We start from the raw sequence: 20635 nt of genomic DNA, 5'->3' as shown, positions 1-20635 counted from the left end.
GGATACATGTACGATTCGTGCTGAAAAAATCAACTTTTTGCAACTCGTCACATAAATAACTATTTAACCATGAATCTGTATAACTTAAAATAAAATAAGTACTTCAGGCTTCACCTGCATGCAGAAAATTTGATTAGTTCAAGAAATGAAGCAATGATCGCCATCAGTATTATAGGTAAGCATTAACATTGATAAAATAGAAGAAAACAGCAAATATTTTGAATATAATCTATATATATTAGAGTGGGTCAACGTTGTATGGAGAAACTTTAAATTTGATCGTATCAACCCGGAACAAAGCTTTTTCAATCTATATTAGCGTCAAATACAACTGTGCAAAATTTGGGAGCGATTGAAAGCGTCCCCGTATTCCGCTTTGCGATTGAAATTTGTATGGAAGTTAGTATGGAAAAACGTACTTTTTTTGCATTTTACTCATAAGTTGAATTCTTTTGTCTATTATCATGTAACTAATGACGTAAAAGTATAGCCTAGGGTATGCCGAAAAACTTTGCTGAAGACCGCAAAGTGATCTGACACTTGTGAAAAAAGTTATTCGCCTGGTAACTTAGGCTAAACATTGAGATTTTATTATTGATGTTATTCCTTTACATGTAAAATGTTAAGCACCATCGGGCAATCTGTACGTTATAACTTTTTTCACAAGTGTCGGATCACTTTGCGGTCTTCGACAAAGTTTTTCGGCATATCCTAGGCTATACTTTACCGTCATTGGTTAGACTGTTTTAGACGAAAAATTTGAATTTATGAGAAAAATGCAGAAAAACCCGTTTTTCCATACTAAATTCCATACAAATTTCAATCGCAATGCGGAATACGAGGAAGCAACCAATCGCTCCCAAATTTTGCACAGTTGTTTTGGACGCTAAAAGGAGTCGAAAAAGCTTTGTTCCAAAAAATCGACTTTGTTGACCCAGTCTAATATATATATAAATGCAGTGGCATACGTGGGACCGCGCATAACTTGCGAACGGATGGTCCGATTTGGGTCGTCTAAGTTTTGTTCTGTTAGTTTTCACCCAAGGAAGGTTTATGAGGCCAAAAACATGGGAAAATTGCGAGTTTTTGAAAATCGGGTTTTCATACATTTTGAACGGGGACTTGGGCGCTTGGCTAAAGACTTGAAACGTCAAAAACACAGTAGGCAAGACAAAGTTTGCCGGGGACAGCTAGTAAACTGATAAAATTGATCATAATAAACACCAACAAATGAAAAAGTTGAATAAAAATTTATTAAACGATTGTTCCTCTCAAAGATTCCATGGATTTAAAAAAAGGTCTAATTATACGACCGGTTGAAAATCCCCGCTGAAATTTCTAGAAGAAACCACCAACCCCACCATAAACTGGAATCGGCTTTTCAACGATTTCCCCCCGTCCTGAACCAATTTCACTTTCCCATGAAACTGTTCCTCCTCCAGGGAACAACCACGTCTTCTCCATTCTCAAAGAATCCAACGCTCTTTTACCAATCACCCAACTGTCAGCTGCATAATTTAATCGAAACGAAATCAAAAGCCGCTAACAATAGCGCTCCGAACCAGATTCGACCGACCTTTAGAAGAAAAGGCAAGTCCCCTAATCCAAAGGGAATCTTCGATTCCCTCCAAATTGACGTCGACAAGAACGAAACGGCGCGGAGAGAGAAAGTCCTTGGGAACGCGCGCGCTTATACATACCCTTCCTGATTGCCTCGTCTCGATCGTCTCGCCAACCGAGCAGAGATTCAATTATCCTTTTGGTTCCCTTTTCTTGAGTCACCAACTCTACGACGACGGGGTGACGCACCAGAAGGAACAAAAGCCTGGCGCAACGGATCAACCGACAACGTCGTCGTTGACGATGACGACGACGACCCGAGCATGGGAATGTTTAGAAACAGAGGGGGAAACGAATCAGCGAACAAAAGAAAGTCACCAATACCTATCGGCAGCAGTAGTGGCGCGCAGTCTCGTTCGGCTCGACGGCGAACAATGGAAAGCCAACGGCGGCGCGGTGACGCATTCTTCGTCTCTTCCTTTCGTTCCCGTTCTGCGTGGTCGTTATCGGAGGAACCCTTCGGTGTCCCTTCGGAAGCCGAGTTATAAAAGCGGCTCGCGCAACTCATAAACCATTCACAGTTCAGTGAGCATTCAGTGAGTGAAGATCGTGTCGTCTCAGAACAGAAGCGCGTGGAGGAGCGTTTCTCGAGGGAGCTCAAGGGCTCCCTTGGGTCCTCCGGCAAGGAAGATAAGCGAATTCCAAAATCAGGAAGATGGAAGTGGCAGAACTTTAAAGTTTGTGACTTGTTGAAAAAGTTTGTGTTGAAATCTGCGGATCTGTTGAGTGAGAATTCGAGCAAGAAATGCAAACCGATCGAGACACGTCAGTACAGTGGTGATTTGGACAAAAGAAGCTGTGGGAAGCTGAAGCGGGGGTGATCGAGTGCCCTATCAGGGACGCATTCGCAAGGACGGCTTCCACAAGGACGCTGGGATTCGGAAAGAGGAACTCAGTCGAGTGATGCTCGCATTTTTTCACCATTCACAAAGAGGTAGGTTATTTTCAAAATTCACTTTTGCTGAAATGGAAAATCAAGTGCCTTATTAAGATTAGAGTCGAATCATGGAAAAAACTCGTACGCGAGAAGAAAAATATCAGCAAAATCCGCGATAATACAGGATGAGAAATGTTTGTAGAACGGTTTTCTGAGTTCGAACTCGGTTTTGGGTTCGTTCCTTGGCGCGGCGGGCATTGCTCCAGCATCTAAGGAACGCAATCTGGAGTGCGGCCTCCGGTCAAGGCCGAATCAAACGGTTCGAACGATCTGCGGCATGCAGGCTGCAGTTATTTTATGAATGGATCGAAGTCCGCGCTGAGGTAGAGATGGTCCTTAGAAATGTTTGTGTGCATATGGTATGATTTAAGTTTAATTTTCTTTTTGTTTGTTTTGATTATGTATTTTTTTTTTTTCATTGAAATTTTCTGTAAGACTTTTCGTTTTTAGCCAGTTTTTTTTATAATTACTTATTACTTTAAATGTATTTAAATTTGGCACGAAATCAAAACTACTTTATCATTTCTCTTTGGTTTTTAATATTTATTTTGTATATGATTTTCATTTCTTAAGTTAATTTTAAATTTGACGTTTGAAGCTCATCTAAATTTTTAATTTAAATCTAATATTCGTAATCAAAATTGCCTCTCTACTTTGGCGCGACTGCCCATCAGATGTTGATATTTGTTTCATAAATATTTTCTTTTGCTATAAAAGACATAAAAGTTGAATAATCGGAAAACTAGGAAATTAGTAATTGGACGTGTGATTGGAAATTTAAAAAATCGCGTTTCGTTAGATGTCGTGTAAATAACTCACAAACTGATAATATTTATGAACACAAATTTCACGCCCAACCAACAACTTGACGAACAAAAAACACTGAAACAAAATTTCAGACAGTTATCACAAAATTAGAGCTGCAGTTGTTTATTTTCAAAAAAAAAAAATATTCAAATTGCTTCAAATTGTTCCATTATTCCATTCAGGAAACAACAAATTCAGTAAAATAAAGAAAAAAAAAACAAAAACATCTGTTAGATTGCTTTCATTACATGCTTTGGCAAAAAAACTTCCAGGCAAAACAAATCAATTGGTCCTGTTTTGTGTCACATATCTGTGCTTTCAAACCAAATTGATCTCATTCAATGTGTTGTTTGGTCCACGACATACTCCAAATTAAATACTCCAATTTGATATTCAAAACTGAATCGATATCTGAAAAAACTTCCTACAAAGATAAATGAGAATAAAAAAACGGAGACAAAAATTATTGTTAGACCTTATATTCTGAACAGTAAAAAAACAAAAATATTGTTCGACAAACCTCATTTGAATAGCAACCCGGTTATCCATCCACTCTGAAAAGCTGTGAAACGCAAAACAATTTAAGCATAACAGTGAAATAGTGTATCAGAAATCCATAACAAATACTAACAAAAATAGTAATCATCAATTTTAAATATTTTATAATTTTGTAATTTTATTAAAAAAAATCAGAAAAAAAAATTTGCATCTTTTGAACAAAAACTTTAAGAAAAATACTTCAGCAATTCAAAACAAAACTTCTTTAGCAACTTTTGAGCAAAAACCATGACAAAAACCAACAGAAGCTTGTTGTGTTTTTTATATCATGCTTCATTTTGTGTATAAAATTAATTAAAACTTATATGAATCTCTTTTTTGACGATTTCACAAATTGATAAAAATATCTCATCAAAACTAAATCAAAACGGTTTCAGATCAGATAGATTCATGTTCTTTGTCACCTCTTCTGACACAATTAAATTATTTAAATAGCTTGAATCAATTACCTTTAAAATAGTGTTGTCGAAGACTAACATAAAAATACAAAGAAACCTAACGATAAAGAAATTTAATATATTTGAGTAATTCAAAATCTGCATTCAATTCATTCAAAATCAAAAACCAAAATTCAATTCAGACAGAAGATTAAATTTTCAAATTAATAAAATTTGGTTATCTGGCAACACTTTTCCGTTTTACACCACAAATTCAAAAAAATCTCTAAATTCACTCAAAACGAATTCAAACAAGAAAGCATGTTGTATATAAACAGTAGCTTTTCTGATATCAATTCCTCAAACGCCAAATAAATTGGAACAAACTTCTTTTAAACCATTTGATTGATTGCCTTAATAAGGTAAATAGCAAACAAAACAACAAATTTCAAATTTTCAAAAATTGAAAAAAAAACCACTTTGGAAATTTTTTAAAAGTTTTTCTGAACCTAAATCTTATAAAACTACAATCCAGACAGATCATTGAAAATTCCTATTTCAGATAAACTGGCAACACTTTTCGATTTAGAGTGCAAGTTATAATTTTAACGAACAAATTTATTCTAACCCAATTACTAATCAGTAAACTTTATGTACATTGGTAACACTTCCTCTCATATTTATTACAAAACTACTTACTATTCATAAAAGAAACTCCATTAAAACAATGTTAATGACCACCAATTTGGTTGGGAGGTTCAAAAGGCAAATTAAGAAAAATTGAAAAAAAAACATTTTTAATAAGCTTTTCTTCTGTTTCAATTCATAATTTGCGATTTGACCACTATTCTGCAAAATTGATACACGTTTTTAAAATATTATTGATAAATTTTTGGTTCTAATGCAACTGAAGAATTTTTGACCAACATTTATTCAAAACAATGTTGAATGTTTATAGTTTAAGAACTTTGGCAGAATTTCGTTTGATATTATCCGCTCAGATTATTTAGCTTGAATTGAACTCCATTAAAAACACTTGGGTGATTACCGAAACAAACAAGTAAAATTTAAATGGTTCAATATAAATATTTTTAGAGGTTTTGATTAGTTTATACAAAATTGAAGGATAACATAACAAGGAACAACCCAAACACGTCTTATATAACCAATCGTCAGTAATACTTCTCGACTTTACCCAACACCTTTGAACAATTTAAATATCTAATTCAATTCACTACCCCTTCAAATTTAAGACAGAAATAAATAAAAGCTTAAAATTATTATTTTTTTTTAATTTTTGTTATTATTTTTCAAAAAATTTGACAATGTATTTCTGATTACTTGTAACAGATAAACTGGCAACACTTTTCGACACAAAAAAAAAACAATACAACAAAAATCAGCATTGAATAAAATTAAAATTGAAATATTCGTGATGTTCATTCAGAATAGAGGATTTTCCAAATGCCACTGCACAATTTAGATATGCCTTTCGATCTATTTGTAACTGATAAACTGGCAACTATTTCTGATGCAAAAAAACAGTTTTTTTAAGGAATGATCATCAAGCAAAAGCGTAAACTTCATCCCCTTGCAGCCATTTTCAATTTGATCAAACATTGGACGGCGCTGTTCGACGTCATTCTGTTCGATAACTTGACCTTAATAATTAAGACTGAGCTTTATGAAAACTACAGCAAAATCAAAATGATAATGAAAACAACAATTTGGCAACATTGAATATTGCAGGAATTTTATTTCGAAACTTTTGAATATCATTTTCAAAAACACTGTTACTTTCAATGTGCTCGAACCAATAATTCTGGGATTGCGAAAAAAAAACTAACTATTCGGATCAATCTAATACAACACTCAAAACGAGTTAACCATGTTTGATCATAAATTAGACCAAAGAGAAAATTACAAAACAAATTCTAACAAAATGCAGAAAAAATATCCTGACAAACTCGTTTTTACTGAACTATGCCAAAATTCCTCCTTTTGTCGGAATAGCAAGAAAGTATTTTCACGTAACCAGATGTTAATTTAATAAAAAATAAAAATAAAATATATATATATAAATATGAGGAAGTCTAAAAACGAACAGCGTCTCAAAAGTCTATACAAGCGAACACCAGTAAACATATATTTATCTGACAACACTACCCTCTGACCCGATGCGATTGGCATTGTGCGCTGTAAAATCAGAAAAAAAGAAACAAAACTCGTCATGGCAACACTGATCATTGCTGCTACATGGAAAGAAAACAAAATTTAAATTATTGTGCAATCGCACAGAAAAGATGAAGCACACTGGTATAGAAGTTATCATTGTGAGATTAACCATTGGAAGACAATTAACCGAAATATGATCATCTGGCTACACTGGACAATTTCGCAAAAATCCACACAAAATAACGATGGCAACCATTAGAAAATGTTTCAAAATCAGCAAAATACTTCGTAAAACTGGCGAAATTAATGACATAAGAATTAAACATGGCAGAATTTAGAGTATCTGAAAAAGATAATATTAAATCGAATGAAATTGGCACCACTGTTTGAATCTTCCACAAACCATTATCGCTGCCATCAAAACGCTGAAAAAACAACAACGAAATTTACATTCCAGAACTCTGATCTAATCAGTTTAGTTCGTGTGGTCGAAATACTCAGATAGAATAACCCACTTAAATTGCCAACTATCAGAAGTGTCAAGAGGGATTTCCCTTCCGGAGGATCAAAACAATCAACGTTCAGCTAAATGCTCAATCATTCATGCTTCAGAATCATATGAAAGCGCAGGTGTTAATTTGTCCGTAATAAACCCAGTCAAATTTAGAAGCACAGAAAAAAATTGCATATTTATAACCAAGAGCAAACCATGATCGGCTGGCAACACTGAAATTGAAAAATGGACTGACAAATCTGATGGTATGCTTTAAATAAATCCATACAGCAATAGTCCACAGAATCTTTTATGTACATCTGGCTGCTCCGAGCACCTACAGATACTTTATCGTGCATCTGGCAACACTGTAAAAAGCTCTTTCATCATTCTTCAAGAAAGCAAAACTGGCAACTATTTAGACCAAATATGGCTGGCAACGAATGGCTAATTCGCATGATTCCGTTTATCTTACAACAGTGATAACTGTCCAATAGCAACTGAAGCATTTGAATAATAAGCAACATCCAATATACGATGATGAAAACTTTTCTCAAAATAAATCAACACAGTGTCGAAATAAGCATTCGGAGTGCAGTGAAGACGACCAACCATGACAAATCTAAAATAAATTAACTGTTCGATTAAATCTTGGAAATAGTATCCAAATTTACATTCTGGATCTATCTGGCAACACTGAATGATTTGAATTACCTAATCAGCATTGAATCTATCAACTCAAGAGCTGCAATACAACGTCTACAACCTCGCAAGTGGGCACTACCTAACCTAGGATGGTCACGCCAAATGTCTACCAAATTTATAAAACTCAACCTGGCTACACTGGATGGTGAAAACAATTAAAAAATATTGCAAATTGACAATTCGTTCTCAAAATCATCAGCACAATACTGTTCTTTCGAATTATTCTAAACATTAAACCATTTTATTGCAGAGAAATTGACATCTGTAAAAGACTGACTTAAAATTATTATCTTTCTTGGCAACAACTGTACTATCCACATGATGCAACTACTCTCAGCAGAGAGAAATTGACCATTCCAACAGAAATTCGATCTATTTTGGACCACAAATCAATAGAAAACTACGATCATAACTGATAGCACAGAAAATGTCTTGTTGAAATTCACCCAAAACTTAAGTGTGGAAAGATCTATTTCCTCTTGAAGTCAAATTTGTGATAACTTGACCATCTCGGTAAATTTTTGTTATGTTTATTTATGTTTTCACAATTTTGAAATCTACAAAATCTTACTTTTGACACTTCAAAATCGAAGCAAAATTCTGTTCAAGATTATTCAAAATTTAGATTGCTTTGCTTAAAATTTTTTGCTTTAAAAATTTCCCAAAAAATGCAAGAAATTTTGCATTACGAAGCATTTAGAGTACACATTGTTTGTTGCAAATCATGACATTCAAAAACTAATTAAACCAAAGTAACTTGTTCGTAGCATAAACAATGAAACACACGAAGAAACGAAACATTTTTTTTAATTCATTCAAATACTATTAATTTCCTTTATAAAATTGGAAGACTTTTTTCAAATATTCATCTGACAAAAATCATAAATCTGGGAACAGTGAAACCTGGTACTTTTTTTCCAGGCTAAATTACTCCATCTGGCATATTTTTTTGCTCTATCAAAGGTCTTTTGGATGTTTTTGAAATAACATCACAAAAGTAAAAAAAATCATTGAAATCATAAAATTCCACTAATTTGTGTCACATATACTCTAGTGATGGTATGCTGCTTCATAGTTACATCAAGTATACAAACTTCAAACTAAAAGCCAAAAAAAATCTGCTAGAAGGTCTATACAAATTGCATATCAACTTTTGATCGAAAATATTTAGCATTTATTATAAAAGCCAGAAAATTTTATTTGGCAACACTGGACTTTATGAAGAGAACAGCAAAATGAAATTGATAATAAAAACAACATTTTGGCAACACTGAAAATTTAAGAACTTCGATTAGAAGTTTCGGGAGAAAAAGAATAAAAATAAACTGGAACATCGAAAAATAAATGTACTCAAACAGCAATCATGGGCAATGCGAAATATCCTATTCGAATCATCCTGATACAACACTCAATGCGAGTTTACCATGATTCTTCTAGTGTTGATTGTGTAGACCATTTTAAATTCAAAACAGTTTTCTAGAAAAATAAAAAATAAAATAAAATTTATTCGTACTGAGAAATGGTCTACAAAATAATAAAAATTTCAAAATTTTTAATTTCCTAATTCATCCGGCTCAAATCTCCGTGTAAACTCAGTCTTAAAATCAACCAACCCCAAGTTAATTCAGTAAATCTTAGATATGGCAATTTTGCACCGTTTGACAAAATAATAAACAATTTAAAAAATATCATAGAGCTATACATGCGTATTTTTTTGAACTTTTTTTTTTTCAATATCCAATGATCGATCAACTGAAATTAAATTGCCTGTTCATCTATTAAATATTAAGAACCAATAAGAGATTTAATATAACACTTGAGTCAATATTTCTAAAACGATTCAAAATTTATATGACAATCATTTCCTCACAAACAAGACAACACACGACACTACTTTGAAACTAAAATGCTTACATGAAAGTTGAAATACAAGCTGGGAACACTGCTATCAAAACTGCAAGAATCTAAAATTTTGGGGCAAGACACTGTGAAATCTGGAGTTATTGTAATCAATCTAGCATTCTTTTTGGGATCGTCAAAAAACTTTAAAAAAGCAACCCGGGAACCTGCAAAATTGTCCAACACTTTTTGGTTTGAGCAGCAAATTCGTAACATTTAGATTAAACCTGAATAACTTTAAGCAACTCATATATTCTCCTGAAAGATGTCACTCCCCAAGTCTTCTGTCGATAATCGATATTCTTGGACTGCAGTATGAAAATTAACTTATTCTGATATACACAAAATTTCCAAATAAGGGATTGTTAAAATCAATGCCACATTTCCAAACTATTCTGTCACATAAACTGGCAGCACTGAGTCAGTACAATTTCCACAAATCTTTATACACTGGGAAAGCTTAAATCAAAAGACAAAATTTAACTTAAAAATATAATAAAGCAATCTGCTAAGCAATAAACAAGCAGTGAATCTGAAATTTAAAAAAAATATTACTATCACTGATAAAAGAGTTTATTTTCCAAATCTGGACCTCCAAAAATATTTTAGTGACTTTAACAAATCGTTGATATTCAAAGAAAATCAAAATCTGTTCAAACAAAATTTAATTACTTTTGCAAATCTAAATTTACTATTTCAACTACTCAATGTGGCAACACTGGCACAAAACACTCAAAAACTTTAAACAATACAACTGCAGCAACTACCACCCACCCATTCGGCTACTACAACTACAATCCGTTGCCATCTCGAGGGTTAGAAGAGGGATGACCGGACTACACTCACACACACACAACAAGGCTTCACAATTTTGCGATGAGTTTCTTGAATGAAACCCATAAATCAGAATCAAACGTTTTACAAACATTTCCAACGAAAAAAAGATGATGAAAACGAAAACAAACGCTCACACGAAGCGACAGCTATTGTTTAAAATTGATTTTACCCGCCGCACCTGGTCCCGCTCAGTTGATGCACATCCCCGCTAAAGTCAATTTTACACAATGCATGAAACGTCAGGAAAAATGAAGTATAACCTCAATTTAAACAGATGTCAGGAACACATTCCGCTAGGTCTTCATAAAATATTTTCCCTACTAACCAAACTAAAAAGAGAAAAAATGGAACGAAATGCTCAAAATTTTCTCGCTTCCGAACTATCACTAACACTGATGCACCACGCTAACCTAACCTCAAATTAACACCGATCCCCGCCCTTTCCCCCCATTTCGGTGCCAAAGACCTACTTAAACTAACGCGCGTGCATTTCGGCTTGATCCATTTCGTTCCAGGAAGAAGCAGCGATATCATCGAAGCAACCCGAGCTCCTCTGGGGAATCCCCTGGCTCCTGCCCTGACTACCAACAACAGGCCACAGTCTACTGCGATTCGGGCGAACCGAGGGGCCTCATCGCCTACTAACGGCTTAACCGGCTTCCAGCACCGCCGTCGTGGTCATCGACTTCCAGTTGCTCAGAATTTCGCGCCGTGGAAATCTGCATCGCACCAAGGCTTCAACGGGACAGCATTGGAACGCTCTGCCCCTGGATCCGGCGCGGTTGCGGACTACGGCAAGCGGCAGCCATTAACGCCGAAACAGATATCGCAGGTGTGGTAGCCAAAGCCCAAAAGCGCTAAATGGTCTAATTTTTGCGGTGTCGTAAGCGGAGAGTTCCAGAACTCCAAGGTGATAGATCAATCGTCGTCGAACAAAAGGCTTGGTCTGTTCCGACACTACGGATTTTTGCGATTCTGCGATTCTGCTAGGAAAAAAAACCTGCTTCGTAATCGTTTTCGATTGTGATTGTCCCATTCTCTTCCGCAAAACGCCGAGCGAGAAGAAAGAAGCATCGCCTGGCACAAAAGATCCCACAATGCATTGCAATGGTGTGGGCCATCCGATGCCCCAGCCAGAGGAATACGTGAAATGTCAGCAACAGTTCAATTTACTGCTCGCACCGTATACGTTGTCGGAGTCGAACCGGGTCCCAGCTCCCGGTCCCGGTTGTCGTCGTTTAGTGGAACTTAGCTGAGGCAGCACTTTTTCCTCCCTTGCTCTCGGTCTGATTCCGGCAAAGCAGAATTGCAGCAATGCATGCGGCCCATTATTCCAGGAGGAAGCTCCGAAATCGAACAACGGAATCCCATTTTTCATGGCTCGATTTCCTGACTCCTGGATTGGGCAGGCCAGCGAGCGCAGCAACCGAGAGCTGCGGGAAGAAAAACGAACGAACGAGCGAACGAATCGATTGGGACAAACGTGTTTTGCTCGGAAGCGGTTCACTGCGGCAACTTCACGACATTTTTCAATTTCCAACCATAAATATTTCATCTTTTTCCAATTCATTACGGCGAGTGGTTTGTGGATGGTACGAGCGTCAGCGTTATTTCGCCGTTTGTCGGAGTATGTTTTATCTTGTTTTCTCGTGTGGTTTGGCTTTCAAATTTAGCTGTTAAGAAATTATTCACCTATCGTTTCACTAGGTTAAGAATTTCACTTTTCACTTTCACCCTAGATGTAAGCGTTTTATGAGTGCCTTTCCCCTTTACCTATAATTCTTCTATTGTATACCTTTTCAATTTACCTTAGATCGCAATGCACGCTGCGGAACTAACGCTTCGGCGCTCCAAACTGACAGCTCAAGCGTTTGTTACACTGTTATCGCCTGTTATTTGTTACCCCCACCGACACCGTTCGTTACCGCACTTTGACTTGTTTTTGTTTTGTTTGCCCATTGCCCTGTTACCCTGTTACCCCCGTTATCACTGAGAACCACAACCAACGGATCCAGCTCGGACGCGTTTGTTGTTTGTTGACCAAATTTCAAAACACCTTCGCCGCTTGGTGGAATTCGCTCCGGATTCCAACGACTGACGAATGACGGTTTTGACAGCTCCGACCTTGGAATCTGTAACGTTGTCATGTGGTGTCACAGTGTCCCGTTAAGTTTACCGTTATTGTTCCCGTTACATCTTGTCTGTTTTCGATGTTCATTGTTGGAGTCACCGCGTTACTATGCCTAAGCGTTACGCAATCTTCGTCGCCATCTTGCGGGATGCTGCGATGTTGGTTGAGTACTGCACGATATTTGTTGTGTTTGTTTGCACGATTTACTGATTATTGTTGACATTTTGACATGTACCTAAGCGTCGTTGCTTGTTTACGTTAACGCCTAGTACGATGTCAAACTGTTGTGTTTCCGTTTTGTTATTGATTGTCCTTTTTGGCATGTTTGGTTTTTCTAAATTCCCATTATTGTTCCGTTCGTACATCTGTTTAAGTTTCTGTTAAAGTTTTAGTTAAGTTTCACTCTAATCTGTTATTGCGAGAGCTGTCAGTGAGCAAGCATTGCTGTCTTCTATTTATTTTATTACTTTTGTGTGTTTGTGCTTAGTTTAGGTTAAAAAACTGTGTTGAATTTCTGCTGCACCTTCTATACGTAAAAAACTTCAACCAATTTCGCCTTGCGTGACTTCGACAATAATTTTAGTTAAGCTTCTAAATTTCTCCGGCGAAGGCGAACTGAAACCGTACCACAGAAACCACTTCGTCAGCAAAAAGAAAACAAAAAAAACACCAATCACAAATTGCAAACGCTTCAAGCTGGAGCGAAAATCCACCGTCAGATGAGATTAAGCCAAGATCTATCGCATGCCCTCGAACCACAAGACCCGATAAAACTTTCACTTTACCACACCAACCCACAACAAACGAATCACAAGTTCAAACGAAAAAAAAGTAAGAAAAAAAAACTGCAATTGCAAAACTTTTGCAATTTCGCAACCATCTTCCCGTGGAAGAGCTTCAGACTGAGAAAAAGTAGGAACACAAGCCAAGACGCATTTGTCACTGTTACCCACCCATCCACTATCATTCCCAACACTCCCCACCACCACCACCACAAATTGTTGTCTGTTGATTCAGGTTGTTACACTTGTTATTGCTTTATTTGTTATCTAGTTTTTAGGATCGAACCGCGCGACTTGTTAACTAGTTTTCCTAAGTGTTACAGAATGTTTTATTCACGCCCCTCCCCACAAAGACACCCCAACACATTCCGATGTGACTTTTTTCTGACAGTAAGAGTGAGTGGAGAAGTCATCCCTTGCAAGGTGACTTCTCGTTGTTTTCGTAACCATTCCATATAGTTACGTTCCGGTAAAAATACCAAATCACAGTAGAAAAAACCGCGCGCGCTGTTAAGGTTATGTTTATATTATGAAAAGTTTGTTACACGACAACCCCGTTCGTTACCCGTACATAAAATTAAAAAAAAACCCGATCGTTACCGAAAGGTTTTGTTAGCTTTGTTAATGTTTTTCTTTTCTTGTTATGAATCCGTTCAGATCAGCATCTCGTTTTTGTTATGTTTGTTTTGGTTCCGCGAAAAATTTCCAGAAGAAGCAGAAGAAGAAAAGGCGTCAAATCAGGTTAATTTTGAATCTTTCTTTCAAGTAGGCTAGGTTTGATTTAGAGTGTAATGTTTCAGGTACCCATTTTTTTCGGCGTTAGGTTTTTCAATTTTTCTAAATTTTTACTCTTTAAAAAACACTTTTTTATTATTCATTCAACTAACATTAAATTAACACATCAACTTTATGCTAAGCTTTTCATTGTATAAGGATAATCTTAATAGTTAAGCAAAAAAAATACTAACTTATTCCATTTTCTAAATAACAAAAAAAAAATAGTTTGCGTGTGAATAAGAGTGAATGGAAGTCACTGAATAAAACATTAAAACAAGACAAACCATACTGTTGTTATTTATATGAAATCCGAAATTCAAATAACCCTTCAATCTAATCACGGTAGATATGGGAACTAATGTATTTTCGGCAATTTTGTTCTCTTCGTCAAGTGTTTTTTAACCTGTTGAACTTTGAGTTGACCTCAAATCATGTTCAACCAAGCTGAAACAACCAAAACACCCCATAACGAAGAGAATAAACAAAATTCAAAAAATTGGAAATCTCCCTGAATTTGATAAAACAAATAGAAACAAAAGTTATAATCATATGCTGAAATTATTGAAAAAACAATAATGATGTTGAATATTTTTTTGGTCCATCAAAAATTAAAAAGTTATGTTTTGAAACTAATTAAAATATTATGTATTGCAGTTGCTTTTTAAGAGCCTCTACCATCGACTTTTTGGCATGAATTTTCCTTCTCTAAGTTCTTCTTCATCAAAAAGTATATCTGGGTTAAAAAAGATAGATCTTGATCATAATCTAAACTATAAGAGTAGAAGTTCAAGCAACAATTCCAATAAAAAAAACATTTTTTTTTTGAAATTTTTGGAAGATCTATGTTTGACAGTTTGACAGCCACGCCGGCAGCTTTGAGCATCACTTCTATTAGAATTTGCGCATCTTCTCCTAGCAAGACTCACTTGTACAATGGCAGCATGTGTGGTTCCTGATTAGAAGGTCGTGTATTCAATCCCATGATCGACCTAGAGGTTCTTTTTTTGTGCTCGCATAAAATCGCCGTAAATTTGTGAAAAACTACCATACGGTCAGTTATATTTACGGACCATTTGTGAAATTTACCGTACGTTCAGTGATATTGACAGTTCATTCGTAAACAAACATACCGAAAGTTCTGCGACTTTTACGGTAAATTTGTAAAAAGTACCGAACGTTCCGGTAATTTTGACAGATGCATTTTTCTGAGATTCACAGTACGTTCGGTGATTTGAAAATTCACCGAACTTTTTACCGTACGTTCAGCTGTTGAGATTGCGGTAAAATTTTACCGTAATCCGTCATTTTTTCTAAGTGTGTACACTGCAAATTTTATTTGCTGGTATTTAGCCAACTTTGCTGATTATTTTTTGCGCTTATTACATTCAGGAATACGAATTTACTGAGTATCATCAATTATTTTTCAACTTGTTGAACCATTCAGCAATTTTAACAGTTGGTCAGCAACTTTGTGCTGAAACTCAGCAAAAATATTGCTGACTTTGTTTTTGTGCTGGAAGCATTCCAAAAAAATTGATGTGTAGGTAATTATGAGTGAGTGAGTGATTTTTTAGAAAAAAATCCCTCAGGATTTTTCCTTGGAACTTCTTCAGGAGTTTTCCAATAAATTTCTCAAAAGTTTCATCTTTTAACTGGTCAACGGGTTCTCTCAGATATCCCTCCTGGAATTCAATGAGAAATTCCTTCAATGCTTGCTACATTTTTTTTTGTGCTCCTACTTGATTCTTCAAACATCAGAAATATTGTGAGATTTTTTTTTCTTTGGGATTTCTCCAGAAACTTTTAATGATTAAAAAAAAGCTTCTGGGAATTCTTCTAGGGGTTTCACAAGGGAATCGTTCAAACGTTTGTTCATATTATACAATTCCAGAAGTTTTTTTTTTCATCAAAAAGATTTAGAGGTTTTTTAGATAAATTAAGATTTCTTCATAAACTTTTTCATACATCATTTCTTGAATTTTTGCAAAAGTTCCTTCAGAAATTTCATGCATTTATTAAGGGATTTTCTCGAGCATTTATTTGGAATTTTCTCTAAAAAAATTCTCAAGAGGTTCTTCTGAAAGTTCCTTAAAGGGTTCCTTCAATAGTTCCTTCCAGATATTACTCCAAGCTGTGCTTCGCATTTATTCAGATCTTCCTTTGGGCTTTAGGGATTCGTACAGATTCTTTCAACAATTCAAGCAGAAATTTCTGCAGAACCTATTCCGTAGCATTTTTCGAGGCTTTTTTCTCTGATCACCTGCAGCAGGTTGTCTAGATATTATGTCAAGGATCCTTTCAATATTTTTTTCAGTGGTTCTACTATAAAAATTCTCCATTTTTTTTTTGTTTTTGCAGGATAAGCTTCAGAAATTTTCCAGGTGGTAGTTGGTAGGTGGTAGGATTTTTTGTGTACAAACCCCTTTAAAAATTGCATGATGTATCTCCGGGAGTTCTTCCAAGAATTCCTTCGGAAAATCTCTATGAATTCCACTAGTGCCCTTGTCTGCGATTTGTGCAGACATTTTTCAAGAGATTCCTTCTGAATTCCTGTACAGAATTTTGCAAGAATCTCTCCAGAAACCTTTCAAGCATTTTCCTTGTAGTTACTCCAGAAGTCTTTTACGATTTATTTTGTCTTGAGAATTAAGGGGCTACTAAAGGAGTTTTTTAAGGTATTCTCCTAGGTATTATCCTAGGCATTCATCCAGGAATGCTTCCTTCAAAGAGCTCACTGGAAGCATTGAACGTGTCCGTGTCTTAAAAAAGAAAAAAACATTGCAGGAGTTTCCAAAGGCATCTCCATGATTTTATAAGGAAATTCTTAAGACGAAACTTGATGAAAATTTCTTGAACTTGATGAAATTCCTGAAGAAATCCTTAAAACCCTGAAGAAGTATCCTCAACGGAATTTTAGAAGTAATCCTGACAGGAGTTTCGGAAGAATTCTTCAGGACTATCTCTGTGGAAATCTTGGGAAGTACTTTCGAAAAAATCTCTGGAGAAATATCTGAATAAATTCTTGAACCCTTCTTTGAGAAAATGTTTTAGGAACTTCTGCTGGAGGGTATGGTTCCAACAATTAATTAAAACCGGCTACTCATACAACACAACCATAGATTTAACCTAGACCGAACAGAGATTATAGACCACAGCTACAAACCAATAACACCACCATTCCTTGAAATGTACCACATCACAAACACAGACCACACAATCAACAAACGAACAGACATTGATAGACTAAGTACCTACCATATATGTAGCAGTGCTGCACAGCATTAAGAATCTAACCAAATCATACCATACTATACCATACCATACCATACCATACCAAACAAGACCATACCGTAGACGAAACGTAATTATTAAGATAGGGCAGTTTTCGCTACCAACAAATTTTCAAACAAAATTGAGGGGATGATAATAGCAAAATTGCGCCATTGCCAATAGTCCGTTAGAAGATATTACAAGCCAACTAAGTGTAAGATAATTAGTTTCGATAAAATTGATCCATACAGACTAGAAACTAGACAAAAATAATAACGACAATAATTTTATAGCATGTACCAGCAAACAAAAAACAGAACAGTTACAGTTAGACGAAACATAAGACCAAAAACGACCAAATTAGTGTAAGTTACCGTGACAAAATTATGTAACAGACCAATTAGTATATGTAATAAATTCTAGTTCCCCCTGAAGAAGACACTAACCCCGTGTCGAAACGTTGAGCAAGTAATTAACATTGTTTGTTAGTTCAAGACTCAGTAGCCGGTTTTAATTAATTGTTTTAGGAACTTTCTCGGGAATCCTTGATGGAATTGCTAAAAAAATTTGAGGACTAGTATAACTCTTGGAGGATTTTCTGAAAGGTTTCTTGCAGAAATCTGTAAATGAATTTCTGAAAAAAATGTAGAAATACCTGAAGGAATTCATAGATAACCGTCAGCGAAATGCCGAATAAATTTCTGAGGAAATACATGGAAGAATCAAGATGAACTCCTGCGGTATTTTCTGCACGAATTTCACTGAAGAAATTCCTGAACGTATTCACGCGAGATTTCTAATTGGAATTTCTAGTGCAATTCCTGAAAAAATCTCTGGTGGATTTCCTGAAAAAAAAGATACCTGAACGAATTTTTAAGGAAATCTCTGGTAAATTTTATGAACAAACCACAAGAAAAATTTATGTAGAAATCTTTGAAAGAATTTCCAAAGGCATCCCTGTAGAAATTTCCGATGACTTTTTTTAGCAAAACCCTAGTAGAAGTAGAGTAGAATTTCTAAAGTATTTCCTGATTGAGTTTCAGAAGGAACTTGAAAAATCAACCTAATAGAATACTAGGAACTATTTTTGGAGAAATTCATGAAGGTGAGAAATTCTAAAGGAAGCATTGGATAAATTTCTTACAGAATCTCTGGAAGAGTTTCTGAAAAACAAATCGCCGGAGGAGTTCTCAAAAAAACATAGTAGATTACTGGTCCAATAAAATGAGATCCGGCTTTGGCAAGTGAGGAGTTGAGGTTAGAATTGTACGATATTCTAGGTTAGATTTGCTATCCACTTCGCCCGAACGATTTTCAGACCCAGAAATATCGTACTTCTAATTAGTTTTCACTACCGTAAAAAAATACTGTTATGCTCAGAATAAACAGTTATACCTTCGGATCACACTCATTTACTCGTAAATCTCAATTTGACTGTAAAAATAATGAATTTCTTTCCAATGTTTTGAAACCCCCAACGAATTTGACATTGCTTTCGGGAAGCATCATCACGACGACGACAACACTCCCAAGCGGTCGAATCGTCGTTTTGGGGGCGAATTGAAAGATTTCCATCCTGGGCGATTGCCAGCCATCGCCTTGACCTGTGGCCAGGTCAAATTTCTGTCGACTTGCTTGATTTCGTTCTTAAGGTTGCGCCGCCATGAGCCTCTGGGTCTGCCTCTGCTGGGTTCTAGTCTAACGCTTGTTTGCAGATTTCGTTTCTGCCCCTGCGTAGTGTGGCCGACCCACCTCCACTTTCGCTTCCGAATTTCTGTCGCTATCGGCTTATGATGACATCGACGATGGAGATCCAATTGTGAGGCCACCATGCACTAATTATATACCACAGGCATCTATTGATGAAGACCTGCAGCCGTTGAGTGTTCTCCACTGATACACACCAGGTTTCACTGGCGTGTAGCAGCACAGCCCAGCCAACACACGATCGCATATGATGTTGAATAGGATGCAAAAGTGGAGGCGATATGCGTACACTTTACAGGCGGTTAAATGGAAGCATGCACACATATGGCCTCCACTTTAGCATCCTATGCTACATCATATGCGACTTCGAGTTGGCTGGGAGATTTCAAGTTCGAGTTAAAAATTCGGATTTTGATGCGTCTGGTCTGGTTGTTTTCCATACATTTCTTAAACTCGCAAAAGCAGCCCTCGTCTTCTTGATCCGTGCACCTATGTCGACCTTGGTGCCGCCATCGGCCGTTATTTGGCTACCAAGATATTGTAAGCTTTCAATATTCTCCACTGATTGCCCTGCTACCGTAAAGCTGGAAGGGTTGACCGTGTTTACATCCAACGATTTGGTCTTGTTGACGTTGATGGTAAGACCTGCCGCTGAGGAGCGATTGGCAAGATCGTCGAGCTTGCTCTGCACATCCGAGCGCCGTTGAACTAGGAGAGCAACGTCATCAGCCAGTTCGAAGTCATTTAGGCGCTCCATGGTAATGGGCTGCAACAGCAATCCACGATTTGGTTCACGGTCAATCGCACCAACCAGGATCTCGTCGATTACGATGAGGAACAGTAGCGGTGATAGTATAGGGGAACAAAGCCCAAAATGCCAAGATGGGGTAAAATGGCCCAACTCATTAAATCATTCCTGAATGGGACTTGATCATTACTATAGGTGAAAGGTGTCAAGGTATGTTTGCATCGAACATTCTTCTAGAAGCTAGTCCACCAAACCCACGAAACATCTTTTGATTTCCCAATGAAAATTAGCAACTTCCAGTTTTTCGTGCTTGCAATTAAGGTTTTCTGGTGATTTTATTACCAGCCAAGCAGTGGTGTCATCGTGGTTACTCCAAGTTACTCACTGAGTAACCAGCTCTTGAAGTAATAAAAATATATTATTTCAACTCCCAGTATGAGCGCTCTCACAAAAATAAGAAACACATATAACAAAATAACTTTTCAGTAAAATTAGGAATTGTTTTCGCCCTTCTGTAGATAAAAAACGATTAAGTGATTTTTTTCGAAAGTTTTGCTCCCTGTCCAGGGTCGTGTACAGGAAAGGCGTATTTTCAGTAAAAAGTGGAGGGCGCCTAATATATGGAATTTAGGTACTGGGAGGGGTTTATCCCCCAAAACCCTTCCTTGGAAAGCCTCCTACGTATTTGGGAAAGGGGCGAAGCTCTCCAAAGTTGGACAAATTGGAGCTTTTTTCAGCCTAATGCTCTAATTTTCACTTAACCTTTCAGAACGCGCGCCATCAAGCAGGTGAAACTGCACTGCGCCGCGCTG

At 36.4% G+C, this 20635-nt stretch overlaps 1 long non-coding RNA gene across 1 annotated transcript; it reads left to right on the top strand.

Annotated features, from left to right (window-relative positions):
- Positions 1 to 1887: 1887 nt before the first annotated feature.
- LOC115269197 (uncharacterized) lies at positions 1888 to 14381 on the top strand. Its single transcript, XR_003898667.2, has 2 exons — positions 1888 to 2554; positions 10924 to 14381. It is a non-coding gene; the product is annotated as an uncharacterized LOC115269197 (long non-coding RNA).
- Positions 14382 to 20635: the final 6254 nt, after the last annotated feature.

The sequence above is a fragment of the Aedes albopictus genome, chromosome 2, assembly GCF_035046485.1.
Source record: "Aedes albopictus strain Foshan chromosome 2, AalbF5, whole genome shotgun sequence".
NCBI classification, from domain to species: domain Eukaryota; kingdom Metazoa; phylum Arthropoda; class Insecta; order Diptera; family Culicidae; genus Aedes; species Aedes albopictus.
This window is presented reverse-complemented; position numbering and strand designations above follow the sequence as displayed.